Below are 26,222 nucleotides of genomic sequence, written 5' to 3'. Positions count from 1 at the left end.
ATGTGAACACCTCATTGGATCACAGTTAGTTGTCATGGTGTTGAGGCCCCATTGACCTCTGGGTATTATTGCGCAATTTTTCCATTTTGTGGCGGAGGAAAAAAAAAAAAAAACGACAAAAAAACAAAGGCATTTTATGACTGGGCTACCACAGGTATCCCAGTAAAAAGTGCAAAAAAAAGTACCATATATTTTGATGGTAATTTTATTTCATTTGGAGTAATATGCAAATGATGACAAATCATGAAGCACATTACACACAAAATAGTATGTATTTCAGTATCAGTGATTAATAATCTCATGAAGCCTATTTGAATTCATTCAGTTCGATTTGTGTACAGTAGTCTTAGGACAGCCTCCCCCACTACCTTAAAATCTTTTTTGTTTAACTTAGCGCTTACGGTTAGTGACGTTTTACTATATTATAATTACAATAACTTACCATAAACACAGGAATCCATCCTTAAAAAAGAAGAGAAAGCTTCTTATTTCTTCCACATGCAAATCTTCTCTTTGATAACCTTCATCCTCTGAGACAAGTTCCCCTTTATATTGAAGAGGGAGATCACCCTTTGAAAACTTCTCTGTTGGAACACACCTCACCCTTAAAACAAAATTATACCAAATCCGTTGATCATTTTGCTTCCCTTTTTGTGGCTACTTCCTCCTGTGGGAGGCAAATCCATATATATTATCGAAATGAGTAAGTAGCTGTAAATGAGTTAATCACTTTTAGCCTTAACCCCTTAACTCCCAAGATCTGATTGGTAATTCTCCCTTCTAGCTGCTACACATATCCTTGCAAATTAGTTGTGAGAATTTGGTGTTAGATCAGGACAACAACTTCTACCTGATAAGTTTGAATATTCTCATGAGCTGTTTGCAAGATAATATAAGGACATTATCGGGAGAAATTTCATGTTGATCACTTCTGGGAGTTAAAGGGTTAGAGATAGAACAGTTAGGTTCTCGAGCTAGCCCCTATAAATTTACCGATATTATTATCTTTATTATGATTATTTGTTACCATTTAGTTATTGCCTGAATGTCAGTCAATCACTATATTCGCGAATCATCTTTCTCTCCACAAACAGGGTACTCATAGATACGTGGGTTACGGCAGTTTACTGTTTTACATGTGAATGGAAATTTTCTGCAACACTACATTCGAGCATCATGATACAACCCCTAGTTATCTTCAATGTTATAAAAGTCATACTATATCAGTGGCCACATGCAAGGTTAGGCTGCCTATTTTTTAAGCTAGCAAGAAAAGTAATGTAATTGCCTTTCCATGGTCTATTAGTAATTTCCAAAGCGTTCCAATTTTCTAAAGCTGACCCTCTTCGTCTAAACCATTCTAATAATATTGTTGTTTTGGTATTGTTCTCTTTTGTTTGCTCTATCTGTGTCACACATATTACCTTTGGCTACGGTTTTAGTCGAACAGTTTTTCCCTGGACACAATAAGATGTACGAGGAAGTTTAGCATAAAATAGAGTCTGAAAGGGATTGTAGTCTAATGATCTTGGATTAAGAGGAAGAAGGAGTTTTGTTGCAGTTCCATGTCACCTATATGCGGGGTAGCTGTAAAGTACATTGAATTGCCTTTAGTTGGGGATCTGAGAGTCTGACAAAATCGATGTACCTCCATCGGTCATTCTTTGTTGTAAAGGACTGCTACCAAATAAATAAACAAACTGATAAAAAATACATAACCACAAAATTTTTAAGATCAATAAATTTACACTATTTTTTAAGCTGTGGAGTATTCCGAAGGACGCATTCTTTTGATTTCTTAAATCTGAAAAGGCCGCCCTTTTCCTCCAAAAATCCCCAAAAACGGGCTTACGCCAACTTTAAAATCATATATGGAAATGTTGCAACAGTTTCATGAATCTTTCCCGGTAGTGACAAAATCTCTACTGTGATCCGCATGATTCTGATCTTCCCTTAGCATATAGCGGCAGACGTTTCTTTCTCGCGGGCCGGGCAAAAGACAAAAAACGCCCTATTCACGTACATTTTGTAAATTTTTCCAATTTAAAAAAAAAAAAAAGTAGCAAACATTTGTCCAATGAATTTACCGTTCCTTTGCTTTTCCTAAAAGATGGCAAGTTGTTTGAGCCCTTTTTTCACTCGAACACAACAGACAAATTTTTAAAATAAACTTCAGTGGTCTACAAAGCTGCACTTCATCGCATAAATTCATAATCATAGTAAAAGGTGATAAGATAACGCGGGTAATTTTATTTTTAGATTATGAGGGGACTCTGAATTACTATGGCGCTATATCCACAAAAAGATTACCCAGATTGGCGCCCGTTTTCCAGCAAGGCTTCATTAACTTAATTCACAAATAAATCACATCAAAGGAACGTTTTACTTACGCCGTCTTGAGAAATTTTGCGTCCTTGGGCCGATTTGTACAGATCAATTTTTGGCCCCTCAATAATTTCCCGCCAATTTATTCCCTGTCAAATTTCTTGGTCACTTTCCCCCACACGATTCCATCGAAATGCTGTCGCTCTCTTTAGCAAAGTTTTAACCCTTAAATTTATATTTGGTAAACATTGTGATCATCGTATTTACACTTTTCGCCGAGTGATCAGTGATTAAGAACGGGGACCTTCTCAAATAGATAAATCCGTCTTTTCGTCTCAATTTTACCCAAATTTCTTACTCGACCAACTAAGTAACTTTCTGTACGGCAAATTCTGTTAAATTAAGTTCATTATTAAAAAAAAAAGAATTCGATAGCTTCAAATTTATCCTCTTATTTCATCATGACAATAACAACAACGAACAACCAGTAACAACATGACAAACGATTTTGTGTACAGACCGTGTGGGCGCCTTAGGTCGCTATCATCGCAAAAAATTATCTTGAGGGTCATATTGCAGCACAGAGAATATTAGCAACTTAAGACCGCGCAAACATGTTATGAACTCATACTAAATAATGGCCATTCCCGCACAAGAAAAAAAAATTCCGTTTTTTTTTTTTTAACAAATCCCCCGAATTTGAAGTAGATTTTCAGCTAAAAACCAACACGGTAAATTATTTTTAAAGTAAGTTCTGATAAATAACGTCCAGGTTTCTCCATTAAAAGGTTCGATATGCAGTTGTACTTCATCACATAAATTAATCAGCACAGTAATAGATTACAGGATTGCGCGGGAAATTTTGTTTGCAGAGCACATGGGGACTCTTACTATGGCGCTGTATCTCTACGAAAAAAGTTACCCCTTGTATTTGATTAGCACCAGTTTCCAGCAAGATTTCATCTCCTAAATTCATACGTAAATCCTATTAACGAAACAATTTAACTTACGCCGTCTTGAGCAATTTTGTGTTCTTGAGCCACTTTGCACTGTTTTATTTTTTTGCGTGTGTTATTAATTATTACCCGCCAATTTTTAATGTCGAATCTGTTGCTGTCTTTCTGTCACACAATTTCATGGAACTTTCTTCGCTCCCCTCAGCGAACTTTTACCTCTCAAGTCCATGGTTTGGAAACATCGTCAAGTCTATTTGGTCATAATATTTTCGCAATTAATTAAAAATTTTGCCATGGATATAACCCACCATGTGGGGACCTCTAAATGACGAGAAAACACATCCCTGCATTTTAATTATCATTTCACCCGATTTTATGAGTCGACATAGCCTCTTCCAATAGACATCTTACCAAAAGAAACAATAAATTGTTCTCATTAAGCTTCTGCCCTTTTCTATCGTTAAACTGCTCACGCCTTATGTACAGACTCGTCACCATCATGCACCAGATTTTATGGGGACCTTCGCAAGGAAAAAAGGTGCCCTCTCTTCGCAATTTTATCTGAATTTCTAAATCGACTGATCGAAACGAGCGACTAGATTAAATCCTTTAGACTAAGTTCATTTTTTCCGTTGAAAAGGCTCGGTACTTTCACTTCAACACATAGATTAATCATGATAATCGCAGTAATCAGTAACACTGCACGACTGAGAATTTTGTCTTTGGGCAATATGAGGACCATGTTAAAATTTGGTCCGATGTCACCCAACAGAACAGAACAGAAAAGTGAAAGGTGAAGAACATAACGATGACTTATAGCTTACCTTTAAAATAGTTACATTTTGGCTCCGCTTATACTCCAAATGCAGCTGAAGTCTCATGGAACTTGCTATACTTATCATACTGGCAGTTGGGCTTATGTTTCATTAACAGATCAGTAAAAAAATGCAAAACATTTGGATTTATCACAACACTTAGAAGTAGAGATAACGCACGTCACGAAAAAACATTTTCACTCGGTTCTTTAGACAAAAAATAGTCTTTTCATCTTTCTTATCCTTTGACAAATTTCGATCACCTTTGGTCCCCTAAATTGTTCGTTGCCCCAAGACCGGAGCAATGGGAACTACAAAAAAAATAAATTTATGCCGTCTAATGTTTCCTATCTTGAACAGATTCACTCACCACTCCGTGGGTCCCCTTAATTAGGGTTTTTGTTTTTCGATACATTACACTGAAGTCAAAACGTTAACAACTTGTATCCCTCTGCTACCCGCCAGTAAACGTTTACTTATTGCACTGACTTAGTAGACAGCATAAGCAGCCTTTGCCCACCGAGCATTTTGTTTATTATTTCACCCGATATAGCCTCTTCCAATAAATATCTGACCCAAAGAAACATTAAGTTGTTCTCATTAAGTTTCTGTCCTATCACCAAACTGCTCATGCCTCATGTGCAGACATTTTGTTATCATGTAGTGAAAAATTATGGGGACCGTCGCAAGAAAAAAAGAAAGCCGCTTTCTCTTCGCAATTTTACCCTAATTTCTTAGTCAACCGTTCAATTCGAAACGACCAGCTAAATAAATTCCCTCAAACTAGGTTCAATTCTTCCCGTGGAAAAGGCATGGTGCTTTCATTTCATCGCATAAATTGATCATGATAATCACAGCAATCAGTTACACTGCACGACTAAAATATTGTCTTCGGACAATGTGGGGACCAAGTTAAAATTTGCTCCGTTGTTCACCAAAGATTATTCGGTAGGGACAATGTAGAACAGAAAAATAAAAGTTAAGAACATAGCGACTTATAGCTTACCTTAAAATAGTTTCTTATCCATTGACAAATTTCGATCACCTTAGGTCCTCTTAATTGTTCATTGCCCCAGGACCGGAGAAATGGGGACTATACAAATAAACAAGTTAAAAGATCAGTAAAAAATGCAAAAAATTTGGATTTGTCACAATACTTAAAAGTAGAGATAACGCACGTCACGAAAAAACATTTTTCACTCGGTTCTTTAGACAAAAAAAAATAGTATTTTCATCTTTCTTACCCGTGGACGCATTTCGATCACCTTTGGTCCCCTAAATTGCTCATTGCCCCAGGACCAGAGAAATGGGGACTACACAAAAAATAAATTTGTCCGTTTAATGTTTCTTATCTTTAACAGGTTCCCCTTAATTAGGTTTTGTTGTTTCGATACATAACACTAACGTCAAAAAGTTAACAGCTTCCATCCCTCCTGCTTACCGCCAGTAAACGTTGACTCCTTGCACCGACTTAGTTTATAGGAGAAAAAGCAGCCTTTAACCATCGTACTTCTGTTACAGAATTGTGCGGGAAATTTCGTTTGCAGAGCACGTGTGGACTTATTAACTATGGCGCTATATTTCCACAATAACTTTACCCCGTGTATTTGATGAGCACCCGCTTCTAGCAAGATCTTATCTCCTAAATTCATACATATATTCTATCAACGTAGCATGTTAACTTACGCCGTCTTGAGCATTTGTTTTTTTGGGCCAGTCTGTACTGTTTTTATTTTTTTGCGTGTGTATTTAATAATTTACCGCCAATTTTTATTTCCTGTTGAATCCGTTGCTTTCTTTGTGCGTCAGGATTCCATCGAAATGATATCGCTCTCCTTAGCAAAGCTCCACCTAACAAGCCCATTATTTGGTCAAAATTTTGAAAATGACAATTACATTTGCGCTAGAAATTTTACCTAAGTCATAATCCACCATGTGGGGACCCTAAAAATGACGAGAAAACACATCCGTGCATTTTGATGATTATTTCACCCGATATAGCCCTTTCAAGAGATATCTTACCAAAGGAAAATAAGTTGTTTTCATTAAGTTTCTCGTCTTTTCTATCACAAAAATGCTCATGCCATATGTGCAGACATATCGTTATCTTGCAGTAAAAATTATGGGGACCGTCGCAAGCAAAATAGAAAGCCGCTCTCCCTTTGAAATTTTACCTGAATTTCTTAGTTATTTGTTCAAAACGAGCAACGAGATTAATTTCCTTAGACTAAGTTCAATTTTTCTTTTCAAAAAATCCTTTGGGGCTTTCATTTCATCACATAAATTGATCATGATAATTTGGCTGATGCGCCATCAACAGATCAGTAGGAAAATGCAAAACAACCAGGATTTGCCAAAACACTTAAAAGTAGAGATAGCGTGCGTCACGAAAAAACATTGTCAATCTTTTTTATCCTTTGAAAGTTTCGATTACCCTGAGTCCCTTAGTTGTTCATTGCACCAGGACCGGAGTAACGGGGACTATACAAATAAATAAGTTTATACCCTGTAATCTTACATATCTTTAAATTTATTCCAATTTTCAACAAGGGCTATGCGGCAGGGCAACAAAGAAGCTTACTGACCTAAAGCTTACCTTTAAAGTAATTACACTTCGACTACGCTTATACCCTAGAAGCGCCTGATGTAACTTAATTCTCGAGGAACTTGCGATGTTTATCACACTAGTATTGAGCTAATGGGTCTTGGACAAATCAATAGTAAAATGCAGAAAAAATCGGAATCTCCCAAAACACTTAGAGGTGGAGATAACGCACGTCACTAAAAACATTTTCATTGTTCTTATGCATTGATAAATTTCAATCACCTTAGGTCCCCTTAACTGTTCATTGCCATAGGACCGGAGCAGTGGGAACTATACAAAAGAATAAGTTTATACCCTTTAATCTTCCTTATCTTTAAAATTCAGTCCGATGTTCACCAAAGATTACACGGCAGGGCAATGCAGAGCAAAGAAGCCACCCTAGAACCTCCTGATTTAACGGAGGTTTCAAAGAACTTTGCTATGCTTATCCTACTAGAAGTTGGGCTGATACGTCATTAACAGATCAGTCAAAAAAATGCAAATCATCTGGATTTCTCACAACACTTAAAAGTGTAGATAACGTAAGTCAAGAAAAAAACATTTTTCAGTCGGTTCTTTGGACAAAAAAAATAGTCTTTTCATCTTTCGTTTCCGTTGAAAAATTTCGATCACTTTGGTCCCCTTAGTTGCCCATTGCCCCAGGACCGGAGAAATGAGGACCATACAAAAAATAAGTTTATTCCGTTGGTCCCCTTAATTAGGTTTTGTTTTTCTGATACACTGACGTCAAAAAGTTAACAGCTCACAACCCTTCTGCTACCCGCCAGACATCGTTGACTCATTCCACTGACCTATTAATGACAGTATAAGCAGCCTTTGACCACCGCAGTTTTGTTACTTCCTACAAAGGGTGGTTTAGTGAAAAACACAATTCCTTGCGTACTCATACCGAGTGACAAAACAAATTGATCCCTACATTTTGATCACCCATTCACAAGAAATATTCAGACAAATGTTACGATTCACAAGCTGAAATTGGACCTGAATGAAGTTCTAAGTAGGTTAAATGACGAATTCATCGCCATGTCGCAGACAAGAAGTAGTCCTTCGGTCGTTCATTGCTATCACCTTTGGTCTGCTTGCCCCAAGACCGCAGCAATGGGGTCTATAAAAAGAAATAAGTCTATACCGTGTGGTCTTTCTTATCTTTGGCAATTAACTTACCGTTTGAATTAGTTTCTTCTCCATTGAATATATTTTAATGGCAGAACATTATTGGATGACCCAGCCACAACGTGAGCACATTTACCGACAGGACAAACTACTAAGGAAAACAAGACAAAATAAATGTGATTTGTTACTTTGGAAACTAGGTGAACGCTTCAAGCAAAGTGCGGTATCTCACCAGGGAGGATCACAGACTGGGCCAGCTATAGAGCGGCGGAAATCAAGCCTATCTGGCCTTAAGCGAAGTAATAATATGAACGATGACGGAGCGCAAAAGTCGTCTGCTACTTACGGCGGTTCGAAAAGATAAATTAGTACAGCAGCTTAAGATACAGAACATAAATCGGATGTTGTGTCCCCTACTTTCCCCCCCCCCCCCCCACTTTTTTCACCGGCGTGCTAGACTCCGGTTCTACCTAGTGCCATATGGCGAGCTCCGCATTCTCTCAGGCACCAATAAAAATTCAGTTTTTTTATCATTGCGACCGCGTTAATAATACCGGCTTGTTATTATGTCCAACGACCAACTTTAGAGATTCTCCCAGAGTTTTTCTCAAGCCATTCCAAGGATTGGTTCAGGTGCGAAGTTTTTTTCCATTACACAGAACAACACCCATTTGATATGAAAGCGTTACCTTTTTCAAAACCATAGTTTGGTAAACTCCTATATACTTATGTACTTGTCTCCCCAAAGAATGATTTAAGAGTGAATTAAACTTTTTTGTATCATTTTAAAATTGCTTGTTGTTCGTCTGATCTGTCGTGGATCTGTTCGTTCCTTCAGTTAGCATCTTACCTGAACCTTGCATGGTTGCTCGCCTTGACGTCAGTAATCCAGTGAACAACTATTTACTGCTTCCTTTTGAACGAAATAATTCTGGACTCCGGCTCATCAATGCTTCTTATGGTGTCAAACTACTGACATGCCAATTGAGGCCACGTCCACTTTATCACCTTTCTCTGAAGACCAAAAACAAACAAGTACCCTTGGAAGGCCACTATATCTAAAGCTCGTTGGATCCTGTCGTATAAATTGCTTAAACTACAAGAGTGCTGAGCATGCATAGAATTTATACAGATATTTTTCTTCCCCTCCAACGTCCAACGAGCTAACTTACCGGGTAGTCCCAGTTGCTTTTTCCGACACAAAATGGGTCAAGCGCCTTCTGTATAGCTCCGGTTGGCAAGGCATGATAGTGATATAAGAAACAAATAATTTATTTTGAAAGTCCTAGCCCTTCTTCCGTAAAGTAATACCTTGGGAAATCAGGCGATCCTCTGACATAGTCCACTTAACGCTTAACTTCCGCGTACCTCGAAACAGTCACCCGAGACCTTATGGCGACGGTGACGTAAAGGGACTCAACGTCGAGGTCGTCAGTTGCCGTTGGCGGTCCTGCCAAAAGTTTACATTACGAAAAGATCTTGGAAAACGTGAGTTTCTTATTCCAGCAATTGTGAACCTTTGAAAGTTTACTGAGTGTCTTGCCGATTTCGTCCTTGCTCATATCTGCCATGCCAAAAGTAAGAGACACTATTCTCATGGCTTATGCCCGTAATTTGATCGATGATACAGAGTACTTGTTTCTATAGAACGTTAAGTTCTCCCAAAAATCCTTTTATTCTATATTGGAGCCACGAACGCTTCAATCTGGACATGATGACAGATAAAGAAAGCAAGAACTTACTGAAGTATTGAACCCTCCAGGCCTGATTGTTTGCTATAACGACGTCAACATGGACACAACTGAGGCATTCTACATATTTCTCGGGCAGTTTGCCTGCCCGAGCAGGTAATTGGAATTGATACCACGATTCGCGATACCTGAGCCTCAACTTTGAATGATTTCGCATACTGTGATGGATTCCATTTGCACTGACTGGATACGTTTGCTGTTGGATTGGATCAGCCGTGGATAAGTCGCCCACCTTTGTAGACATTCACAGAAATTATCAGCGAGAAAGGAGCGGATGATGTACAACGGCCCTACGAAAGTACATTCAATGAAATTTAAGTCCATTGCTACACCCAACGGCCTTATTGCTACCCTCTATGGCCCGATGGAGAGTAAAAGGCACAACAGCGTAATGTTGGCTCGATCCAAAGTGTTGAACCAGCTTCAGGAGGAGGCAACTTATGCATTCATGGCGATCCAGCGTATCTTCTCCGACTTCACTTTCACGGAGTTCATTTCACGGCGTTACTAACAGACCTTCCAAAAGCTTGGAACAAGTCAATGAGTGAAGTGAGATTTTTAATTGAATGGATCTTCGGTGATGTCGTAAAGTATTTTAAATTCTTGGACTTCAAGAGGAATTCAAAGTTATGCTCAAGCGCTGTGAGAAAAGTGTATATTTTATGTGCTCTTCTTCATAATTCTCGGGCATGTTTATGTGGTGCAATTACATCTAAGTTTTTCCAGTTCTTTCCCACAACTGTCCATGAGTACTTTCAAAAATTTCAAGCATGGTCCATAATAAATCAATTTTCCGAATAATTTTCAATCAGTCTTCAGTTTACTTTCAAATAAATTAATCTCCTTTAAACGATCATTACCATGTAAAAGCATTTTAAAAGTATTAAACTTTAAAACTATAAACAACTTTTAAAATTACAAGATTATATCAAATGATCGCATAACTCATACAGATTATACAAACTGTTGATATTCTCTTCAGACAGCTGATATTCTCTTCCTGTTGTCTATCACATATACAGAAATACGCAAGGCATCTGAACCAGAAAGTCCAAGTTTCAAATAAATTTGCGGAACAATTTTATTTGTCAGCAAGTTTTTGTAACAAGAACATAAGCGCCTGGCTTTGCCGCTGCAGCAAAACCATGTTCATACGTTCTGGTTGTCGTAGCTGCTGTTGCTGCATTCATGCGGTATTCGGTTGTTCCTCGAATCTTTCGTCATGTTTTTTTTCCTAGATTCAACTTGCCCTCTGCCTCTCTTACCTCCTTCTCCATTTGCAGCTGTTGTTTCTTTAATGCCGCCTCCTCCAAGTCTTGGCACCAAGACAAGTCAATGGTTTGAGGCAACTAAAGAAAGCCTTGCCTTTCGAGATATATTTGCACATAATAAAATTCAGCCGTGTAGTTTTTTTTTTCCCTTGATGCCGTTGAGTACGCATTTGTGTCTGAGAGTGTCCGTGGAGACCAATCGGTGCACGAGAGTGTCTGTCGCATGTGAATCACATGAACGGCCAAAGGTGAGCCTATCCTACCCAGTTCTCAGGATCTTCGCCCAGGTTTTTGATGAATACTTTCAATCGTTTGTAAAAGGCTTTCTCTGTCCACCCACGGATCTCTTTCCAGTGTCAGCCTTCAACAGAGGAGCCACTTTCTGAGAATGGGACTTGTGCAGTTTGTGCAATAGAACCATCTGCATTCAATTTAAGTTGAACCAAATGTATTATGCATTTTTTCCGGTTGAACCATTTGAGCTAGTTTGACCATTTAAACTACTTCAACCAAATAAGATAGATTGTGCAATTTGTGCAGTTTAAATGTTTTTGTAAGTTTGAATATTTAACCAGTTGGACCAATTAAGCTAGATTGTGCAGTTTGTGCAGTTGAAGCACTCAAGCTAGTTAGACCATTTGGACTACTTCAACCAAAAAAGATAGGTTGTGCAATTTGTGCAGTTTAACTGCCTACGCTAGTTTGACTATTCACCCAGTCGAGCCTATTAAGCTAGATTGTGCAATAGAACCTTTTAAGCTAGTTATGGAGTTTGTCCAGTTGAACAGTTTAAGCTAGTTTGACCATTTGAACTACTTCAACAAATTCAGGTGGCTTGTGCAATTTTTGAAGTTAATGTCCTCGCTAGTTCGACTATGTAACCAGTTAAATCATTTGAGACAACTTTAACAGTTTCTGCAGTTGAACTGGTTAAGCTAGTTATGAATTTTATACAGTTTAACTGTTTTCGCTAGTTTGACCATTTAAGCAGTTGGAGTTAAATTAAAGAAATTTCGAAAAGAAGTTCGAAAGAACTGCAGACGTTTACCAAACACAGAGAGAAAAACGACAGAAAACTCCGTCACTTGCTCAGTAAGAGGTCTCCTGTTAATTCAGGCTCATCTCTGAGAGATAAATGAGTCTTGAACCTTTCCTCCAAGGAGTTATCCGCGCTGGAACGGAGTGGTTTAGAGAAGGGTCTGAAGTTTGCTATTGCTCCTCGCAAAATACCGACTGCCGATATTGTCGCCTCTGTTGAAGAGAGTATCTCTCAACTGAACGACGATCGTAGGTATTTGGTAAGAGCAGAAGTAATTAGCATACTCACACGCGCTAAACCTCCTCCCAAAAACATTCAAAAGGATGTTTTCAATGCGCTTATAGCTCTCAAAAAGGATCCGGACAGGCTCGTAATTGAGGACAAGGGTAATTGTGTTGTGGTTATGGACAAACAGCAATATCACGACAAAGCTTTGTCTCTGCTTAATGACAAGAGTACGTATGCTGTCTTTAACTCTGATCCTACCAAGAAAACTCAAAGAAAGTTAAACAAAATGTTGCTTGATTTGAAAAAAGCTGGTATAATTAGTGACTCTACGTACAAAATGTTATACAGTAGTGACCGCTTATGTCCACGTTTTCATGGCTTATCTAAAATTCATAAACCGGGAATTCCTTTGAGACCCGTTGTCTCTTTTGTTAATTCTCCGACATATGCATTTTCTGGTTATCTTGCGAGAATTGTGTCGCCTATTGTTGGGAATACTGATTACTCTGTCAAAAATCCCTGCGAATTTGCGGATTTCATAAGAGATAAAACTCTTAACGCTTGTGAAGAATTAGTATCTTTAGACGTTGTTTCGCTCTTCACCAAAATCCCAGTTGATCTTGCCGTCAAGGTTGCGGAGGAATGACTCAGAAAAGATGCCTCCCTGGGACAAAGAACTTCCTTGCCTGTGGAGGATATTAGTCATCTGCTGTCTTTTTGCCTCAAAACCACGCAATTTACATATAACGGCGCCTACTATCAACAAGTTTTTGGTACAGCGATGGGTTCGCCCGTCTCTGCTGTCATTGCTAAGATGGTAATGGAAGACGTGGAACAAAAGGCCTTAGCCACTTAATCGGTTAAACCCTTTTTCTGGAAATGATATGTCGATGATATTATTTCTGCGATAGTTGGAAATGAAGCGGAGCGCCTCTTGTCGCATTTGAATTCAGTAGAGCCGTCGATCCCATTCACCCTTGAGCGTGAAAAGGATAGACATTTTCCCTTTCTTGATTTAAATGTGTTCAGGGTAATTTGGAGGCAAGTGTTTACTGTAAACCTACCCACACCGACAAATACCTCGCTTTCGATTCTCACTACCCCGTTTGCCATAAAAAGTCTGTAGCCAAAACTTTACTTAGGAGGGCTGACTGTCTACCATCTTCACTCGATTCGAAGGCTGAGGAGAGGAAATATGTTTCCAATGTCCTAAAGGCAAATGGCCATACAAAAACTTTTCCCCGTAACTGCCAAAAATCAGTTACAAATAGTAACGCTCTTGATGCAAGGGAACCAGCGACTGGTTTTGCTTTTATTCCTTATATACAGGGTGTTACGGAACCCATCAAGAGAATTTTGAATAGCCACAACGTTGAAGTTGCTCAAAAACCTTTTCAGACTTTGGGGCATATTTTCGCCAAACCTAAGGATCCTGTCACGAAAGAAAAACGAACCGACGCCATTTATTGTATTCCTTGCAATGACTGTGTCAACGAATACATCGGACAGACCAAACGTCAGTTTGGTACACGGTTAAAAGAGCGCCAAAAAGCGGTTTTCCTTTGCAAAAAGGAAAATTCAGCTTTATCGGAGCATACATGCCTAACTAACCATACAATTGGGTGGAATAATTCTAAAATTATCACCACTAATCTGCGTTACCACCAGCGCCTTTGTTTGGAGGCTTGGCATATTAACTCCGCTCACGCTCCTTAAAATCGTGACGGTGACGGTTTGCTACCTGACGCCTATTTAGACCTCGTCCGAAAAAAAAGGCCGCTGATTAGTGATCATATAATAGGACCTCTTGTTGCAGCGTTTAGATCACCCCTGATGAAGGCACTAGACAGGAGTGTCGAAACGTTGGGTCTATGAATTGTAACTTTTTCGGTTACATTCATTAAATCTGCAAACCAGAGTAGAATCAAACTATGTCCAGTTGGAACAAATAGGCTAGATTGTGCAGTTTGTGCAGTAGATCCTATTAAGCCAGTTATGCATTTTGTCCAGTTGAAGCACTTAAGGTAGTCAGACCATTTCAGATAGATTGTGCAATTTTTGAAGTTAAACTATCCTCGCCAGTTTGACTATGTAACCAGTTGAATCATTTGAGGTGACTTAAGCAGTTTCCGCAGTTGAACTGATTCAGCTAGTTATGAATTTTGGCTGGTTAAACCATTTCAGCTAGTTACGCATTTTGTCATTTTCGCTAGTTTGACCATTTTCAACCACTTCAGCCAAATAAGATACATTGTGCAATTTGTGCAGTTCACTTCGAATGTCAGACAATTCGTCCCGGACAATTAGCCCCCAATTTCAATACAATTCACCCCCAATGTGAAAACACCCAAACTATTGTAGAAAATAAAGCTTTTGTCACAAGGCAATCATTTCTTGAAAGAAAAAGAAAACTCGACTACTCGAGTCAACCGAAACCAAAATAATTTAATGATCGTCAATCGCGTGAGCGTAAGATGGTGATACGTGTTCAGTTCTTCGGTTTTAGACGCGCGAGAACGCGTTCGCTCTTATTATACTTATAAATTCGACCGTAGATAGCTTTGTTTCATGTACGATGGGCACGAATGATTCGGTTGACTGACTCGGTGTTTTCACATTAGGGGTGAATTGTCTAAAAATTGGGGGCGAATTGTCTGAGGGGCGAATTGTTCCGATACCGTTTACCTCTTTCCGCTGGTTTGACTATTTTAACTAGTTATACCGATTAAGCAAGATCGTGCAGTTGGTGCAGTTGAACCATTTAAGCTAGTTATGCATTTCCTCCGGTTGAACCATTTGAGCTAGTTTGACCATTTGAACTGAGGAGGGCATTGGGGCCCATTAGAAACCTTAAAACCGTAGAAATAATCATCCAAAACCGAAAAAAAAACTCGATCAAAACTCAAAACGGCATGCAAAACTGTCAAAATCGATACACTTTCACATCCCAGTTATTAAAACCCTGATCGTTTCGATACAGTGATGACAAGTGTAGCGTACAGAGTAAACTACACTAATTTCATGACAGAACCATGAATACCATGCACTTGGCATTCGTATCTTCTAGTATCTGCTTAAATTAACAGCTACCCTCTCGAGGACGAGAAAAGCCCTCCATAGGATTGCAATTTTGCAGTCGCAAAAAGCTATAGCTCTGGAAAGTTTCATCAAAAATCCCTGATCTAACATTTCCATTCGCGAACTAAGACCTGAAAGTTTGGAGATTCCATTGGAATGTTGAATCAATCAGTCACGTATGGCCTGTAACTTGGTCACCAACTTCGAGGTGGCGTTGATAAAGAAACTTTGGAAATGATCCGTGCTTAGCCGTGCCCTACGTGCAGGCGCGTAGCCGTACCCTCCCTTCTTCCCCCCCCCCCTACCTCAGGGGAGGGGGAGGGTACGGCTACACGTAGGCTACCTAGGGATCCCTGCGATATTTCAATTGGTTTGTCACTCATTCCTCTCGATAAAATTTGCGTTTAGCGGCTATTCGAGATTAGTGGAGGCGCGTAGTTGCCGCTCAGATCGAAGAGAAACCGGAACCCAAATAGGTCTAATCGGAAAAACCGAAAACTGCATCGGATATCAAAGCCGAAAACCAGTTAGTATTTTTTGGCGAAAACCGAAAACCAAATGCTAAAAAACGGAAAATCCGCAAACCGCAATGACCACCAAACCGAAAAAACGAAGTTTTTTGGCACAAAAACCGAAAAACCGATCTAAAACGTAGCCAAAGCTGCAAAACCGAAAATCCTAAATCCCCCCTTTGAACTACTTTAGCCAGTTAAGAAATAATGTGAAATTTGTGCAATTTAACTGTTTCGTTAGTTTGACTATTTTAGGTATTTGAATCTAGATTGTGCAGCTTGTGCAGTTAAACCATTTAAGCTAATTGTACATTTTTTCGAGTTAAACCATTTAGCTAGTTTAACCATTTGAACTACTTTAAACAACTACGATATATTTTTCAATTGTTTTCAGTTTAACGGTCTTCGCTAGTTTGATTGTTTAACCAGTTGAGCCAATTGCGCTGAACTGTAAACTCTTTTTATTACATGAACAACGATTCACTGAAATCAAATGCATAAATCCGCTGAATAAAGGAAAATAACCGAGTCACAAAGGATAAGAAAGCTAAACAAAAACGATGGAATAGTACAAGTTATTTGTGTCTTGTCCCGCTAATAACAAATGAAATCTTGTTCGACAATCTTAGCAGAAACTAAAACTTAAACTCAAAACAGACCATGTGCTCTCGAAAAATTGATATCTTACCGTGACTGCAAAATAGCCAGCGGTACACTGAAATATCTACTTGACTGTCTGAATTCGAATCAGGTCGCAGAAATGACATAACTACTTTCTAGGCAGAACCAATTCTGCTGGATCGTGCAGTTTGTGCAGGTTATGCAGTTGAACAATTTAAGCTAGTTTGATCATTTGTACTACTTCAACCAATTAGTTATTCAACCAGTTAAGTTAGTTTGGTTATTTTAACTACTTTAACCAATTATGGTAGATTGTGGTGTTTGTGAGATTGAACCCTATAAGATGCTTATGCATTTTTTTCAGTTTAACCATTTAAGCTGGTTTGAGCATTTTAACTATTTCAACCAGTTAGGCTGGATTATGCAATTTGTCAGTTTAACTGTTTTCGCTAGTTTGACTATTTAACCAGGTAAACCAATTGAGCTAGTTTAACTGTTTTAACTACCTGAACCAATTCAGCTAGATTGTGCAGTTTGTGCAGTTGAACAATTGAAGCTAGTTTGATCACTTGAACTACTTTAACTAACTAAGATAGGTTGTGCAATTTGTACAGTTCAACTGTTTCGCTAGTTCGACTATTTAGTTGAACCAATGAACCATTTCGGAGGCTTGTTGCGTGGATGTGATTAAATTTGGCTGCTTACCTGCTGTAAACTGTCCAGCTTTATAGAATTTGAGTTTTCTACCTGTTGAGATTTACCTGCGTCCCTATACAGTCAGGCGAAGTCTACTGTACGCCGAGCTGATGGACAGCGGTTTGCAATTTAAAGATAGGTGAACATGTCAATTGCGTGGAGTTTTGTGCCAATTAAATGACTGTAAGGTTAGTTGTATTGCTTCTTAGAGCTGGTGGGTACGTACGGTGAATCAAAAGTTCTCACAGGTTGTGCCCAAAGAGTTCATGCCATGATGCATCTGTTCTTCACAGTTACTATCCAGTGCACAATCATTTGCAAAATTTAGATCACGGATGGTGGTAAGACTGACCTCAAGTGTTTCCTTAAGTCGTCTACGATTGTGAAGCATGTGATCAGTTCTATAACGAGTTTCTACGCCTGCATCACCTTGTGAGAATGCACTTGGGAGCATTGTAGAGAGCATCATTGAGAAGAAGGTTGGGCGAGAACACATACGTGTTTCAAGCCATTGTTGACCGGGAAATATTTCCACACCTCATTATTTTACAAGTTCCATCATTTCATTAAGAAACTTTCCAATCATGGAGATGATAATAGAGGTGCATCTAGCTTTGAGATGACTTTCTATAGATCATCACGACTGACGGTGTCTAACGCCTTGGTCAGGTCAACAAAGGTGGTACAGAGGTCCTAGTGTTACTCCTGGATTTTCTCATAAAGTGACGAGCTGTAAATATCACATGTACTGTTCCGCTGCTGCTCGTTCGAAAGCTGCACGGACTCTCGGGCAGGAGACCTTGTTGCAAATGTTTGATGAGTCGATTAGGCATGACTCTAGCAAGGAATTTGCCTAAAGCTGACGGCAGTAACGGTGTTTCCTTGTGGTTATCGCAGGACTGCCTGTTTCCTCGCTCTTACAATTGGACAATGATAGCCTTATTGAAGTCTTGACATCTTTACTCCAAAAGGATGAGAACATTTCACACAGATTTTGGGTGACTATTTTATTACCTGCCTTTCATATTTACGCAGGAATGGCGTCTGCGCCTGGAGCCAGGTGTCTTGCATTTTTCTGAGATGCTCTTGAGTTTACTATTGCAGGCAATAAAGACTTTCATTTCGATACTGATGTTGCGCTGACTTGATAGGCAAGAAAGTGCTTACGTTTCTGCTCTAGGAGTTCGTTTATTTCCACACATTGTCATCAAACCAATCCTGATTTTCCTAAGAGACCGAGCCTAGCTGTTGCAGTGATGCAGTATAGAAAAATCCACTCCTCTTTAAGACTTGTTTCAAGGAAATGGAGATCAGGAAGCTTATCCATGAGGTCACTGATGACTTAAGTTCATTCATTTTCCCGAATGAGAGATTCCAGTTCACATGGAGGAATATTAATTTCATAATCATCTCAACTACATCTCTGTGGCTTAACGGATGATTCGTTTTTGGTGTTTTAATCTTCTGTAGTGTCACAGTAAGAACTGCAGTAACTGAGGTGGCTTCGCCTCCTATAGGAGATGCGAATTTTTCACACCTTGTGCGAATGTTTTAAAGGTGTTTCTGAGAAATTGCACCACAATATCTCACATTTTATGCCAAATTTTGTGATTATTTTGAAAAACAGTGCTGAGATGGTCGGGATTTTTGAAGAAAAAGATATTTTAGATTTTTAGAGTTAAAAGAGATTTATAGACATTTTTTTTGAAGAATTTCTTGATAGATTTTGGGAATTATGTATCTTGGCCTATTTTGAGATATTAATAAAGTTGTGTTCAATATGTGAAATGATTTCAATTTGAGAGTTCTCTTACTTAATCTTGTGCACCGTGACTTATAGATGAGAACTAGATCCTTGTAACAAGGATTCCCATCCTTCCCATCCTTCCCATCCTTCACATCCTTTCCTTCCTCCCCGCGAGCCAGTATTGATAAACATTTTTTTCGAGCTTTCTCTAACTAATTATTTAGCGGTCCTAGATTTTATTTGAATGTAAGAGTTCTTGCTGTTAGGTATCTAAGTGAATATTCTGTGAGGTTTATTGAAAGCAATACTGAGAACTCCTGGAAAGGGTATTTTATCTAACAGGTATGTCACAGCAAGGTGCATGGCGTGATAATCTCACCAATCAAGCGATTGCAGACAGACGAATGATAGAACCAATATGACAGAATCCAGTCACTGAACTACTGCATGATGCCACAGATGTTGGAATTTTTCAGTTCGCTCAAATAGATGAAACATAGCATTAATTTGCACTTAGCTCGATCATTAACCATTTACACCCTTAGGTTGGTACTCATATTCTCCACACCGATCTCTCTACATTTCCTGTGGTAAGGACAAGGAGAATTTGTTTAACAATGATGAGCTTTTCAAATTGGTTATTATTTTCATTTTTCTCATTACCTATACATTCAATTCAAGGTTGATACTGAAATGAGAAATTAGAAGCCAGTCACCCTTTAGAGTTAATGGGTAAATAACTCAGAATTGGACGTGAATGAAATCGCTCTTTTAAAAGAGAAAGAAGGGAAAAGAAAGCGTTTTTTATGACGGAATACAGGAAAAAAGAAAACTGCTGCAAACAAATGGAGATTTAATCATTATGATTACCCCTAGCCTAGTGCATGGTGAGCCAACATGGATATTAAATTTGTCCTTGATGTTTAAGCTAGCCTTGTGTTATGTATATTTGCTCTTGCACCTCAAAGGCACAAAAAAGCATCGATGAGATTTAGCGAGCTGCTTGTGATGAAGCCACAAAATAAAATGATAGTTTTAAGCAATTATTCGGACGTATAGGTAATAAATTGCTAAACAATGTTGAGATAAGCGCATACTCCATTGACTCTGCATGCACACTTTTACTACCCACACCAGGTCTACATGTTGAGGTCCTTACGATTCAGAGCCCACGTATGCGTCCTGGAGTTTCAAAAAGTCTGATTACAGATTACTTGAGACTCGGAGGGTAACGGAAAGGCTCTGGATGTGCTATAAGAGCCCTGATCCTGCCATCGCTGAGCATTTTAAGGTCGATTATTGTCGAACGCGGATGAAATTTTTGGGGTATATTTTTTGTGTTTAACAATTGGTGCCGCTTTACTAATAGCCTTTTGTAACAGGGACGTTAAAGAGCCCTGTGACCTGCATCAGTTCTCTTTTTTTTCTTTTTTTCTTCCTTTTTTCTCAAACACTTTTTTGGAGCAAAACGGACATATCGTTAAAGATTCCAAACATGATAGGAAAATTAAAGAGAAAATGTTCCCAATAAGGCAAGTGCGAACGGTACCCTAAAACAAAGCACCACCCTAATGGTTACCTCGGCTGAAAACAGCCTACCATTCTCAAATAATGTTGCGCGCGTTGATTCTGTTATTTTTTAACATAGAGAGCAAATTACTTAAGGTTGATTGGTTCAGATAGAGGAAATTTTCCCTTTATTTTGGTAATTGCCCTAGGGAAAATAACCCAAATTTGAAATATCTTCTGTTTTGATTGGCACCTGAGCAGGCAAGATGGGCTCGGGACTGCCCGCTGTGATTCCGCGCAAAAACAGTTGGCCTCCTTTCCCGTCTCTCGAAATAAACAAGTCTTGATTCGTAATAAAGCGGCGATGTTTTTGCTCTATAATAAATCCGATATTGACCAAGCTTTTTCGGTCGAGGTGGCTGGATATTAGTGTCGTTCTCTTTTTTCCGTTTTTATGGAAATAAAACACAAAAAAGAACTGACCCAATATCTAGCCATCTTGACCTCACGCTTGGTCAATGACGCTTATGAAAAATTGCGTTACTTCCGATTCTTTCCAAATTTGGAGTATAAGATGTTGAAAATTAAAGCCAATTTGGTAGTTAATTATGCACTACACAACTAATATTTCAAGTTCAATCGGCGTCGATGTGAGTCGATCTTATTTTATCCCCGTTGATGATGATTTAGAGGTTAAATTTATCATCGGAAACTCCGTAGATGGAATAGACAGTGGTGAAGGACGCAGAATAGATCGGGGGCTAGAAATCGAGATCGAGAAATCGAGAGCCATCGAACATATAGTTTTGAAAAGCATAGTCGTTCACCTCCAGTAGCCTATTCCGCATTCGCGTGCAGTTCCTGAGTTTTGATCAAAAATTTGTAACAAGTATCTGAGACCAAAGAGCCCCATAATACCAATGGATGTGATTCAACTATGCGATTCAAACCATGTGACGCGTAATACGATTGGTTGTTTTGTTGCCATAGAGAAATGCATATTTTGATTGTAAGCGATTACTAGTTAGTTTGTACGTGTGTTTTGTTTAAGTCAACTTCAATTTAGGAGCGGAACAAACAATTGTCACATTGGTATTCTTAGCGAAGGAGAAGATGCTATAATTGAGGAGGTGAGTGAAACGTTTTCATCGGGTATAAATTCAGAATAACAAGTACAATCTTTTAGTGCTTATCCTCAAAAATAACTCAGAATTTTTAAGCCCTGTTCAAACGGTCACGATAGTTGATGATAGTTGAAATAATCATTTGCCGTCATGTTTGCGTTCAAACATCTCATGATAGTTAACAATTGTTCACCGAAGTGGAGGTAAATATCAGGTAATTTAGTGTCAACAACTGAGTTGAAAACGTAAATTGGCCACCGTAAAGAGTTAAAAAGCCGACGTTTCGAGCGTTATCCCATCGTCAGAGCGATTGACGAAGGACTAACGCTCGAAACGTCAGCTTTTTTTACTCTTTACGGTCGCCAATTACGTTTTCAACTCAGTTGTTATCTCTAAATTACCTGTTATACTCTCCCACCGACGCAGCACCACAGTATCTTTAGAAACTTACCCTCTGTATTCATGGGGGTAAATATCCATCATTTTCATCGACACTGAGGTGATTAATTTGTTTCAGTATATATAGTATATCACACAATTACCATAAACTTAGTTTATTTCTTTCAATATACCAAAAATGGTGGGAATTCAATTCTTGTTGTTCAATTTTTCTCATCATCTGTTCGGAGGTGAATGGTACTTGCCATTCAACTAGCCAACTAAACAACTGAACTAGCCAATCAGCACATGAAATAAAAAAACCATTCACTGAATGTGTGTTATATACTAATTGATTATAGCTGTTGAAATCATACAATGGGATTTTACTGCTGGCTGATACCTAGTATCTTAGTGTGTGAAATTGTGAGCAAAATATCAGCCAAGAAGAGTGCTTATCGCCACAGTTTTAGAGAACATTAATGTAGAACGACTCTTCTAAAGAGTTGCTTGATCACCACAAATGAAGCAGGAAGGAATGGATATGAAGTCAAGAAGTTGCAAGCAGAAGACAGAAGCCTTTAACCCTTTAACTCCCAGATCAAATTTGTCATTCTCCTCACTGTCAACCATACAATTCTTATAATGTTAGTTCAGATAATTTAGTATTGGATCAACAAATTATTCCCTAATTTATATTTTTTGCTATTCTCATCACTTATCTGGTTGATATTGCATTGATATTGTAAGGAGAAATTCTCTCTTGGTCACTCATGGGAGTTAAAGGGTTAAGGAGATGTTGAAAATGAACTTTGAGACAACCTATAAAATTTTGGCAACTATTTTACCCCTCTTATGATTTTCCACTTCAGTTTGAGCCTATTTTTGGCAAGACCACAGACTGAAAAACTAGTTAATTATAGTTTGAGTTCAAATGTGCACCATAGTTAGTTACTATCATTGTCTATCTGTACCATTTCTATAGGGCTTTACAGTAAATCAGTGTATATGTGTTGAACTTCATATATTGACTTCATTTGAAATACATTTTTGTTTCAATGTGTTGGTGTTGACCCCCAAATTTCTTCTGCTTCTGCTGCCCCCAGTTCTGTTTTGCCAGCAGTTAGTAGTCTCATATTTTCAAAGAGCATCAGGTTTATTTTTCTGATGAGAGTGCTATATTCAGGCCTGAACTTATACTTCAGTTCATTTCCCCAGGGACATTGTGAGACAGTTTTGTGAATTCCCTGAGAATGATTTATCATCTGTGAATAGCCCACTGCTCCTCATATTTCCTAACCAAACCCAAAGTGAGTTTAGGAGTATTTCAGCTTTCTCTGGGAACAACATATGCTTTGCGGTGTATCATAAAATGAAAAGGGGATATTTAAAAGTTTGGTTTTGCCATAGTGTCTGGAAGTGCATGCTAGAAATGATGGAAATTGCTTTGCATTGTGTCATACCGAAGAGTGTCATAGCTTATTGTTTTGCTAACCATATTCCCCATTGCTTGATTTTAATCGCTGTCAATGGTTTAAGATGTTTTGTTACTCAAAGGAAATACCAAAGAAGAGATAAAAAAAAACAAAATAATAGAAGATGCAAAAAAATAAAAAAAAAAAGAAGTGAAAAATGTCATAAAAGCCACTTTGCAGCATTCATTTTAACTTTGTCAGTCATGAGTTATGATAGTTGTGTTTTGATGCTAGTTTTGCCAAAGAGACCTCCTATTGATTAGCAAGGATAGTGGAGGGCATATTTATTTACTTAGTAACACTTCAAACCTGCCCCCATGCTGACACACCCCCATTTTTTCCAAAAATATTTCTTCCCAGTAAGGGTTTGACTTACATTGGAAAACATGAAAATTTTGTGAAAAGATTTAGAATTTACTTTTCTCCTTTCAAATTTTCAGGAATGTGGCTGACATCTGGAGGATCAATTTTGTATTACTTCATAATAATTATTCATAATAATTACTGACATTTTGATGAAAAATCTTTTTTTCCTTAAATATGATAACAAATTTATGCTAATTTTTCTGAAATTCTTATTTTAATACACTTTAATGTAAGATAATGTAGGGCCTTATTGCTATAAATACATGTTGAGGTAAAAAAATGAAAACACAGTGTGGTCAATTTCATGCATTTTTGGGGGCCATAGATGAGTTAAAGTTTGCAAGATCAGTACTAATATATATGACCTAAATGTAAATGAGTGAGCCATTGTTTTATATATGTTAGTGCATCTAGTTCAATCTGTTTCCTAAGGACTGTGAAAGGTGTTCACAGTAGTTTAGGGTAAAACTTTGGAGTCAAGGGAAAGATCATTTTCCTTGATGAAAATTGAATTAGTTGGTAGTGACAAAACTTATCAGTGATCGGTACAGCATTCTGTGCCACACAGCTTTGGTCCTATAACATCTACTTTGTCAGTTTTTCTAAGTTATTGCATAATCTGGTGACTGACATAATATGATATGTCTCTGTGTAGAACAGCCCACACATTACTCAAAGTTCTGTTAATAGACAGACATCTTCTGATTGGACACGGCACTACTGGATGTACTGAAAGAATGATACATAAGGGAACTTATAAGAAACAATAAGCACATTTAGAGGTGCTCAAAAAAGCCATAGAGTTACATATATTGTTAAGTTCTATCAAAAAGGCACTAGATAGAGCTGTTTAGAGGATTCCATGCACAATCAAAATCCCTTGGGAAGATATCTCTTCTACCAAAAGGGAACTAGTAGTAATAATAATGATAATAATAATGAGACTTTGATGATGTTCTTTTTGGGTCTGAGAGTCTGTGTCACCTCAATATAAAAACCTGATCAAAGAAAATGGGTGGTGCTTGTGTTCTTTAGAGGGTAATTCTTTGAAATAAGACCTTCATAATGAGGACTCCCGAAGAGTCCCTTTACTTTGGTTCGGAGAACACACACCTTAATTCCTCTCAAAAAGGGAGAAAACAAAAGACTGGAAAAAATTTTTTTAGCCATAAAGCACCTTAGGAGGTGCTCTAAAAAAGTCATAAAGATAGTTACATTAAGAATTAATGTAAAGAATACAGTTTTTAACAAAGTACACTCTGCAATTCTTAGTATCACTCAGGCACTGTGTGTATCTGAATACACACAGTGTGTGTACTTTATGAAGAATTTGAGTGTGTAAACCATTAAAAGATTATTTTTTCGTTAATCTAAGTATCTTAATGGTTTTCTTGGGCACTTCTTCATGTGCCTCAGGACACAAAAAAACTTTTTTCCAGGTTCTGTGTTTTTACCTTCTTGTGAGGACTCAAGATGTGTGTTATACAAACCGACTTATGAGGACCATTCAAAAGTCCTCACTATGATGGTCTTTTCTCTTATTACAACGTATTTATGAGGACTTTTTTGTGGGAACTTGAAAATGTCCCCACAATTTGAACAGACCCCACTTTGCTGGTGTGTATACATATGAATGTCCCCATAAGTGTGCAAAGGTGCACGCGCACACACACGCACACACATATTAAGTAAGTTAGTTAAGAATTACTGCCTTACAGAAGCTAATACTTAGAGACAAGAAATTCCTTAAGCTTTCTTTTAAAAGAAGCGGAGGAGGGAGAACTAGTTATGTCAGAATTTAACGAATTATAAAAGTTTGGACCTTGAAAGTAAATTGAAAACTTCCTGGTGTTCGTTCTGCACAGTGGCAAACGGAAGGACTGAGCATTCCTAGTATTATAATTGTGGATATGACTATTCAGTAAAAAAAAGTTATTGAATTTGGAAGGGAGTGTAGAGTTCTCGAATGAAAACATAAAAGTACCTAATTGAAACGAATGGATATCGTGAAATTTTAAGAGTTTAAGTTCCTTTAAAATAGGGCCAGTATGGGCAATGTATGTAGAATTGCTTACTATTCTTAACGCACGTTTCTGTAAGGTTACAATTCTTTGAAGGTTTGACTTATAGGTACCAGCCCAAGCTAAATGGCAATAATACAAATATGGAAGGATCATAGAATTGTATAAAGTACGAAGGGAGTGAGTAGAGAGAAAAAACCTAGATTTATGAATAACACCTATAGATTTGGATAATTTATTTGCTGTTAAGGATATATGCGATTTCCAGGTCAAATTGTCATCTAATAAAACACCCAAAAACATGGTCTCAGAAACACGAAGAATAGGCTGCTCAGTTATGAAAACTTGAAATTCAAAGGATTGCTTCTTTTGCCAAGGCTTGAATACCATAAAATTAGTCTTGGCTAAATTCAAGGAGAGCCGGTTTGCTGCAAACCAGGTTGACAATTTGTTTAATTCTCTATTTAATGTGTTAATTAGGTAAACAGGGTCATTATGGGAGATAAATAAGTTTGTATCATCAGCAAACAAGATTGCATCAAGCAGGGAAGCATTGTTCAAATCATTAACATACAGGATAAAAAATAAGGGA

General features: G+C 38.1%; 1 protein-coding gene and 1 long non-coding RNA gene across 2 annotated transcripts in view; both read left to right on the top strand.

Moving 5' to 3' along the window:
- The window catches only part of LOC149035513 (discoidin domain-containing receptor tyrosine kinase B-like), a 47,765-nt gene that overhangs the window by 19,132 nt on the left and 2,411 nt on the right, over positions 1-26,222 (top strand). The window lies entirely within an intron of this gene.
- LOC149035514 (uncharacterized) lies at positions 21,267-24,978 on the top strand. Its single transcript, XR_016182410.1, has 2 exons — positions 21,267-21,396; positions 23,684-24,978. It is a non-coding gene; the product is annotated as an uncharacterized LOC149035514 (long non-coding RNA).

This window comes from Pocillopora damicornis, chromosome 13, assembly GCF_964200805.1.
Source record: "Pocillopora damicornis chromosome 13, jaPocDami1.2, whole genome shotgun sequence".
NCBI lineage: Eukaryota > Metazoa > Cnidaria > Anthozoa > Scleractinia > Pocilloporidae > Pocillopora > Pocillopora damicornis.
This window is presented reverse-complemented; position numbering and strand designations above follow the sequence as displayed.